We start from the raw sequence: 9257 nt of genomic DNA, 5'->3' as shown, positions 1-9257 counted from the left end.
CTGTCCTTTTCTTATACTCCTAGCTGAAAGAAAACACCTGAACACATGGTTCCAAGTTCCGACGTTGAAAGAGCTGGATTGCACTTCCACGTCCTACTTCAACGTCCATTTTTGTAAATTCGGACGAAATGCTACGTGATTGTGACCTACTATCAAGATTCAAGGATCACTGAACCACCCAACCTCCTCTTTCTTCTAAATATAAACCCGGGGAACCAGCCACGCCACCTGTCGTCATACGAGTCCACCGAACGGATAGTGAACTCGCACCCTCCCAATCACATCTCCCTCCGCTATTTTCTTCTCTACTTGGACACCCGCGCGCCTTTATAAACCTCCTTCCTTTCTTCTCTCCTATCGTTTCGCTCTCTCTTTGTCCCTCTCTCTCCCCTCTCCACTCTGTCTGGAAATCAGTTTTTCTTTTCCAGAGAATTGGAAGTTTATCTTCTTATGATCTGCCTGGAACGATCGCGCACTTCGAAATTCGATCATGGAAGTGTTTTATTATGCGGTTTTCGGCGCGCTTGGAGCTGTGGTGTTTGCATTGGAGCTAAGTAAGAACAACAAGGATCAGGTCAACACTCCCCCCGCCTTCAACTCTTTCAGGAACAATTACCTACTCGTTTACGCTCTTATGATGGGTTAGGATCTCACTCATTCTCGCCTTTTTTTCGTTTCGGGAAATTATTTAATACACAATCCGAAACCATTCCATATTTGATCTGATCTGCGATTCGTGATTGCGTTTGTGTCATTTTATGCTGATCATGTAATCCATTGTCTCTGTCTCGTTCGCATCTGGAGTTGTTACTAACGTGATTGACGCTGCGTTTGGCTTTGTCTGAATTTTTGATAATATTAACCTCCGAACATGACAACTTGAAATGTGGCGGTCCTGTAGCTACACATTGTGCTGTGTAGGGTGTGATTATGTCTTTCCTACTCCGATTTCCTGATTATATGTTTAGGAACTTGCATGTATATGTGTGTGACGGATAGAAATTGTTTTCAAACCATACAAAGTGATCTGATCTCAATTTCTTAATCAAGGAAACCACTTAGTTCCAGATTCTAGCGTTGATGTGGAAATTTGTGCTCATAGATAGAGCTTTACTTTCCCAATCCCACTACTCGGCATTGTATAATTTTCAGTTATCTAACACTTCACGGTAATGATATGGCCTTTGGTGAGGGTTTATATTGTCTTAGGTTTCTCGTTGTCCATTTGATACTGATATTGTAAAAAGGTGCTGCTGAAAGACTTGCTGCCATTTCCCTCCATATGAGGTGGATTTAGACTAACGGTCTATATTAATAAACATGCTAACTCTCTGTTACCTTACTGTTAGGTTTATGTCAGTTGAAAGAAGTAGAGCTATTTATAAAGAGCAACAAAGTATTGTAAGCTCAAATATCGAACTCTTGATTTAAGCATTATAATAATGTCCCATAAGTCAGGAATTAGGAGTGATTTCTTTGTACTAATATTCTTTTTCTCTTCCACTGGTTACTGTGGTCGTAAACTTCTTCCTATCAGACTAGAGAAATCTCAGTTACTTGCTGAGTCATTAGCAATGATTTTGAGCTCAAACTGGAGTTTGATGTTTTGTTTTTCCATTTTTATTAATTTCTTGTCCACGTGGAGACAGCTGGTGACTGGTTGCAAGGACCATATGTGTACTATCTCTATGAAACTTATGGGTATGGAAAAGGAGATATTGGACAGCTCTTTATAGCTGGTTTTGGCTCCTCCATGCTGTTTGGAACAATTGTTGGATCTCTGGCTGACAAACAGTATGAACTCCTGGTCTGTTAAACAATTGATAACCTTTCCTTGTTTAATTCGAATCAATAATTTTTCCCCTTGTAAATTCAGGGGTCGGAAGAGAGCTTCTGTTACGTACTGCATCACCTATATCCTGAGTTGCTTTACTAAGCATTTTCCAAACTACAAAGTTCTGATTCTAGGAAGAGTTCTTGGAGGCGTTGCTACCTCTCTTCTTTCTCTGCATTTGAGTCATGGCTGGTGGCAGAACACAATAAGGTGCAGAAATGAAATTTTGTAGACAAATTTATTTTTCTTAAGATATATGATCCTTGCCCGAGTACTGCTAAATGTACTTCCACTATCTTGTCAATTTCTAATTATATATTTCGTGTTTGATTGAAACCTTTTTTGTACCATACACGTATAATTCTCTGATAAGTTTGCATCTTCTTGTATATTCATATCTGCAGAGAGGATTCGAGCAGCAGTGGCTTTCTTTAACATTCTCAAAGGCAATATTTCTTGGAAATGGCCTTGTTGCTATACTTGCTGGGCTGTTTGGTAATGTCTTGGTGGATTCATTTGAGCTTGGTGCTGTTGCTCCATTCGATGCTGCTGCTTGCTTTCTCGCTATTGGCATGGTAGTAATCTTATCAACATGGACCGAAAACTATGGAGATCCGTCTGAGAACAAAGATCTGTTGAGTCAGTTTAAAGGAGCTGCTATAGCAATAGCCTCTGGTAATTTCTTGCCGATATGTTTGCTCTAAATTCTCTGCGCCTTACTTCAGTAAAAATTTGACAAGTTTAGCTTTGATCCCTTTTTAGGATTTGTTTGGTAATGTCCTTATACAAGACTTCATCACAAATAAATATTTATCTTCTCATTTTTTCTTTTTTCCAATGTTTCACACATTCCAATTATTTAAAAATTACCCTCTTCGGGTACATATACTTGTCATTAGACAAAATTTCAGACAAATCAAGGTAGAATTTTCTTTTTCTAAATACACCTGCTAAATTGTCATTGAAAATGTAAAAAAACAATATCTAGAGAAATAAAGTAGCTTTAATATATTTGGTGAAACAAGGAAAAATTGGTAAAATGACATGGATCTAGACCTGGCAAAAATCGACCCGACCCGACCCGCTTCTGGGTCATATAAACACCGACCTGTTTTTACATGAACCCGATTTTGACCCGAACCGATGACCCGAGAAATTTTGGGTCAGAGTATGACCCGACCTGTTGGTCAAGAATATAAGCATAAAATATATATAATTAATTTTAAATTATTATTTTATTATTATTTTATTAAATAAATAATTTTCTTTTTTAAAAAATAAATTTTTTATTACTTTTTTGAAAGAAAAAAGTGGGGAAAAATTCTACATCAACCGACCTGTTAACCCGACCCGACATTAAACCTGTTATAACTTGACATGTTCTAACCCGGTAAAAGTTTGACCTGAAATGACCCGACCCGAAATGACCCGTACCCGAAACTCTCCAACCCGAACCCGACCTGACCGACCCGATTGCCAGGTCTACATGGATCTGTATCCAACAAAATTGCCCTAAGTTACATATATTTGTATCCGGAGGAGGTATTTTTCAAGAAAAAGTACAAAATATCCTTATGAAGTCTTTATAAATACATTGTCAAACAAACCCTTAATTGAATTGTAACATATTTTGTATTTTAGTAAGTTTGTGTGCGAGATTCTGAGAGTTCCTTTAGTGACAAGAAGAGTTCTTTTAACCTCTACTTCCTCTTTCTCCTTGTTGTGTATGCTCTCACTGTGTCACAAGTCACAACTGATTATTGTTTTTCCTTCTCTCTTGTTGTACAGATGAGAAAATAGCTCTGCTGGGAGCAATCCAGTCCTTATTCGAGGGTTCAATGTATACATTTGTGTTCCTTTGGACCCCTGCACTGAGTCCAAACGATGAGGAAATTCCTCACGGTTTCATCTTCGCAACATTCATGTTGGCTTCAATGCTTGGAAGCTCCATTGCTTCAAGGCTTCTCGCTCGCTCATCACCCAAAGTTGAATCCTACATGCAAATTGTTTTCTCAGTCTCTTCTGCCTCACTCATGCTGCCTATCTTAACAAGTGTAAGTACCGTTCTTCTCTTCCTCTCTACGCATTAATTAATTCGGTTTTGTTATTATATTGATGCAAGTGTGATGGAACAGTTTCTTGTAGTACCCACTCCAGCAAAAGGAGCCGGCATATCATTCACAGGCTGCATACAGCTTCTTGGATTTTGTATCTTTGAGGCTTGTGTAGGCTTATTCTGGCCTTCCATTATGAAGATGAGATCGCAATACATACCGGAAGAGGCTAGAAGCACCATTATGAACTTCTTCCGCATTCCACTCAATGTCTTTGTTTGTGTTGTGCTGTATAATGTAAGTGACACTCAATTCAGCTTGTGGCCTAGTTATAGGGATGGGCAAAATAACCGTACCGAATAACCGCAAAACTGGCATTTTGGTTAACCGGATATTCGGCTAGCCAATAACTGTTAACCGGTATAATCAGTTAGTCAATAACGGTTATCCGAATATTCGGTTCACCTAACAAAAACCAAATTAACTGAAATATTTTCAAAACCAAAATTATTAATATAATTGTATTATTTTTATATCCGAAGTCAAAGTTTCTTTGATTTTGGTTAACCGAACATATTACGGTTAACCGCTATCGATTAACCAGTCATAGCGGTTAATCAACCCCGGTTAAATGTAATATTCGGTTAACTGAATATCGGTTAACCAACCGTGCCCACCCCTACCTAGTATATAGAGATGGATCTGGTTGAACCGGCGGTTCAAGGTTCACATTAACCTTGAACCTAATCCTGAACTGATAAACCCTTGAACCGGCAGTTTCGGTTCCAGGTGGCTGGTTCGGCCGGTTCAGACCTTTACAAGTTTTTTTTAAAAAAACTATATTGAAAGATTGAAATAACCCTTGATCTGGCGGTTCCAACCCTTGAACTAACGATTTCGAACATCAAGGTTCGAAAAATAAAAAATAGTTGAACGGGCTGTTCAAGGTTCAAGAAAAGCTTGAACCAGAACGTGGAACTTATTAGGCATGTACCGGCGGTTTAGGTTCAAGTTCAGGGTTTGGCCGGTTTTTAAACCGACGGTTCCGGTCCGGTTCGACCGGTTCAGATTCCAGAGTGTCATCTCTACCAGTATATATATATATATAAATAGATAAGATCTTCAGGAGGAATTCAACATTTTTTTGCTTCTCACTTTTTGTTGGAGGACTCCATCTTCTTACCCAATTCCTTATAATTTGTTTTACACAGTCATTTCTGTCATTATGTGGCTCTCTTGGCTTTGCAGGTTAGCGCTTTCCCAATGACAGTAATGTTTGGAATGTGTTCCATCTTCCTCTTCGTAGCATTCATACTTCAGAGGCGACTCATGGTGCTAGCTGACAAGATAAGTAAGTCACTAATCAAAAACTCCCAAACGAGTCTTAAGCTAGCTTTTACTTCTTAAACCTGTATTTACTGAATTGGTTGGACGTTTAACAGAGATGGAGGATATTGAACTGAAGGATTCTGAAGCTGAACCCTTGAACGCTTGATTAGCCGTTTGCTTGGTGTTCAACGCATTAAGCTGTGTGTAGTTACTGTTCGTTAGCTACAGTTGGAAATTAAGTGAAGCATCAACCAATTTTTCAAGACACAGATATAGTTTTCCTATTCTACTTCATTTATGCTTTTGGAGTTCCACTTTTACTCGCATGAATTTTTTGTGTAGACAACTCATCCACTACAAGCTCAGCAGGGTGAAAGTATTTTCCACTGCTCACTCATTATAATTTTTGGGCTTACGATTACAATTGGATGACCTCACTATATGAATTTCATAGCTATTCTTCAATTATTTCTGAAGGGTGCATTCACCTAAATCTATTATAATATTATTATTTATTATAATGGAGTTTTCTAGAATAATGTTATTCGGCTAACATATATTATAATGACATTATTTTATTTTATTTCAATTTTTTGACATGCATTTCAAAATTTAAAAATACTTATTTTAAAAAATTTCATTATAATTGATAATGTGATTTGGATAAACGCAGCATTTAATGTTGTATGGTTACCGCATGAACGCCTGACAGAGCACGCATGAATCTTTTGAGACTTTTGGATGTATTTTTTATCATGGATGCTGCGTACGAAATGAGACACACGGGTGAATAGTAAATAATATCCTATACAAGCTTGTTTGAATGCGTTGGTGTTAAATTTTTTGGTAAGGAAGAGGAGCAGAGTCTCCGTACACGTTAATTAAAATAAATTGGGCTTCAACAAAATCAAACGGGGTGTACCGTTTCCCCTAATGTCTTCCAACTGAACATCCAGAACAGGCTTTGGTGACCTAAGAAGAACGAAAAATCGAAGCAAAAATCAAAAGCCCGAGAGGCCAACAGGTCTGCCATCCTGTTGACTTCCCCCGTAAACATGTCGACTTAGAAGTGAATCATTCCAAATTCATGAATTAGGTTACAGAGAGTGTTGAAGGATTCGAAGTGAATCATTCCAAATTCATGAATTAGGTTACAAAGAGGGTGAAGGATCTCTATTGACCTGGTTCGAGGACGATAATCTCGGCTGACTTGGGGTGACGGGAGCAAACAACGATCTCAGTTGAGGAGGACAAGGATTGACGTTCTCGGTCTGAGTTCAACAAGGAACTGGCTAGAGTCGAACAAGGGAGAGGAAGACGAAGAAGCACGAGTTCAATAATGGAGATTGAGAACGAAGGTGAGAAGGAAAATGAAGCAGTGAGAATGAAGAACATTGAGGAACGAGAATGAAGAGGAGCAATTCAATGGCATCGGGATGTAATTTTGCCTACTTGATCAATAAGACACGTTAACAAAACAGAGATAAGTTACAAAAGCTAGGAATTATAGCTTTTTTTGTCTTACTTCGGTTTTTTTAAGACACTTTAAGTCACAATAAGACATTAATAAGACACGGTATATTGAACGGATTTTCTATAATTTAATACACTATGACATTTTGTTTTTGAAATAAGTTACATAAGTCATAATAAGACACATACCAAACGGACCCTTGGTGTGGATTGGAGTTAGGTAATTTTGGGAGGACAAACCGGCTCCTCTCGTAGGGCTGACTCCCTAGATGTTATGTTGTTGAGGGACGACTCCTTGTCAGCCAGTCTTGATATTGTGTTTTGATTATCCTCTCGAACTCTTTTTTGTCTTCTTCGCAAACTCTTGAGCTCCCGAGTACCCGCTAAATCAAGCCCAGAGGATGTTGTCTTATGGATTTGACTCTTAGATGCTCAAGTTAGGACTCTTATAAATCAGAAGGGGAAAAGTTCGAGAAGATCTAAGTAGTAAAGTCTGATAGGTTAAGTGGGGGGGGGGGAGTTGAGAGCTAGCGGATTTTGAAAGATTTTGGTAACCTTAGACTCGACTCATGTCAAATCTCATTATGTAACATAGGAGAGAGAAGAGAGCTCTCAATTGCCGAAAATAGTTCTGTGGAAAAAGATCCATTTCACTTCGTTAATTGTGCGTTGTTTATATTACAGTATATATGGTCCTCTCTTTCAACCAATCGACCATGCTCTATTTTACTCTTTTTAATTCCCTTTTCTTCTCATGGGCTTTTGGCATTAGTGGACCTCAAAAGAGAAAAAAAACTATAAGTAAACCCGGTCCAACATCTAGCCTCACAAACCCTTATTCTCCCTCTTGAATTAGGCTTGTCAAGAGGTTGAGGTTCGCAAAGTACATAGAGTAATGTCACATCCCTTCGTGTAGGTCTATCTTCTTCACTTCTCGTGAAGCTTTGACTCTTCATGCAATTTTCTTATTTACACTTGTTTTTTAAGTTTGATGCTTCTTTCTCTACACACCTCTTTATAAAAAAAAATTGCCACATGTCATTCCAAGATTTGTTGCCTCTTATGCGTCCTCTCTATGCTATAAATATAACCTTGAACCCCTCAAATTCTAGTTACTGTTTTCTTCAATTTCATTTTTCTCTCTTTACCCTCCGACGGACCAACTTTACTGACAGACTTCGATGATTTTCTCTCTCTTATTTGACCTTCACCAAGCTATCGACTTTCCAACGCTCCTAATTCAGCAAACATGGTTGTTAAGATTTCCTTCCCTCTTGTATAATGAAATTTTCTTTCCTCCATTTCAGGGTTATATGGGTTTTTGTTGTAATGAGTTTGATTTTGTTAACTATTCTGTCGGGCAACGCTATGGTGGAGGTGAGTCAATTTGACTCTGACGAGTCTCTTTGACTTTCTCGGAGTTTGATTTCGCAATCGCTGCCCCAATCCTCCGCGTCGCCTATTCTTATTCTTTCTCCCATTTATCGCATTCGGCGATGATGCCTTCAATGCTTTTTCCACCTTTCTGGTTCTCGTAACGTTTTATTTTCTTACAAAAATTAGGCGCCGCTTTGACGTGAAGTTAAGCGTCACTGTTCATGATGTCAAATCAACTTCTTACCCTATCTCCCCTTTTCTTCCCTTGTTCTTTTGTCCTTTGTAACTTTTTTGTACACTTTTGTCATTTTTCTTATGCTTTATTCATCTTTACCCCTTCACAAAGTCTAGACTTGTTTATATCCCGGAAAATCGACGTCTCTTCCTGTTATACTTGTACAGACTCTTCTCCAAGTATTTTCTATGGTGAATTCCCATGAGCATCTTCGGAAAGTGAATATCGTGTAGGGTTTCCTGAGGTAATTGTGCCTTCTACCTCAGGCCTCGAGTGAGTTTATGAGGAGGTTCCCAAGGCTGTTCACGAGGCCCCTACATCTTTTGAGCTTTCTCCTCTCCCTAATATCCACCCTTTAATTTTGTTGATCTTGACGGATGCGTTATTTATTATACCACTTAACCATGATTAGCTTCATTAATCTTCATTTGGCACGGGAAATCGAAGTGCGATCATGATGAGCATGCAAAACCAGTAAAGATAGATGTCAATAAAAGATCGTGTCAGATGCGCTGAGGGGACAATGTGCGTGGATACCTTCGGGGTATGGGATGTTCATTGTTTATCACTTGCGCGGGATCTTGGAGAGACATGCGGTGAAGAGCTTGGCAGTGATGGGTGAAGACCATGTTGGCTTTCTGCGCATTAATTAGTTGAAAAATCAGCTCATGTTTGGCCACCTCATGGTCCGTCTTTTCCTTCGGTCCAATGGAAGACAACAAGTGGCTAGCCATGTGTCATCCAATTTCTATAACATCAACACGTAGACGTAGCAGCTCACTCATCTCAAGCCAATCAAGCCTTCTATATATAGCTCGCCCTCTTCAAAGAATATGGGGGGTTTAGGAAGGCCAAAAGGCTTACAAACTTCCCAATCAACATGGAGCTTCTCGTTAATTAAGATTACTATCTTTGTAATCATTTTCTTATTTTACAAGATACATTAACCTCGCTT

General features: G+C 38.8%; 1 pseudogene; it reads left to right on the top strand.

Moving 5' to 3' along the window:
• Positions 1 to 490: 490 nt before the first annotated feature.
• On the top strand, positions 491 to 5383 carry LOC141249842 (molybdate-anion transporter-like; annotated as a pseudogene).
• The last annotated feature ends 3874 nt before the right edge of the window (positions 5384 to 9257 follow it).

The sequence above is a fragment of the Phyllobates terribilis genome, unplaced genomic scaffold (genome assembly GCF_046119375.1).
Source record: "Phyllobates terribilis strain yellow unplaced genomic scaffold, ASM4611937v1 Scaffold_5163__1_contigs__length_53839, whole genome shotgun sequence".
Classification (NCBI taxonomy): domain Eukaryota; kingdom Metazoa; phylum Chordata; class Amphibia; order Anura; family Dendrobatidae; genus Phyllobates; species Phyllobates terribilis.
Note: the sequence above shows the minus strand (reverse complement) of the source record. Positions and strands in the feature narration are given on the sequence as shown.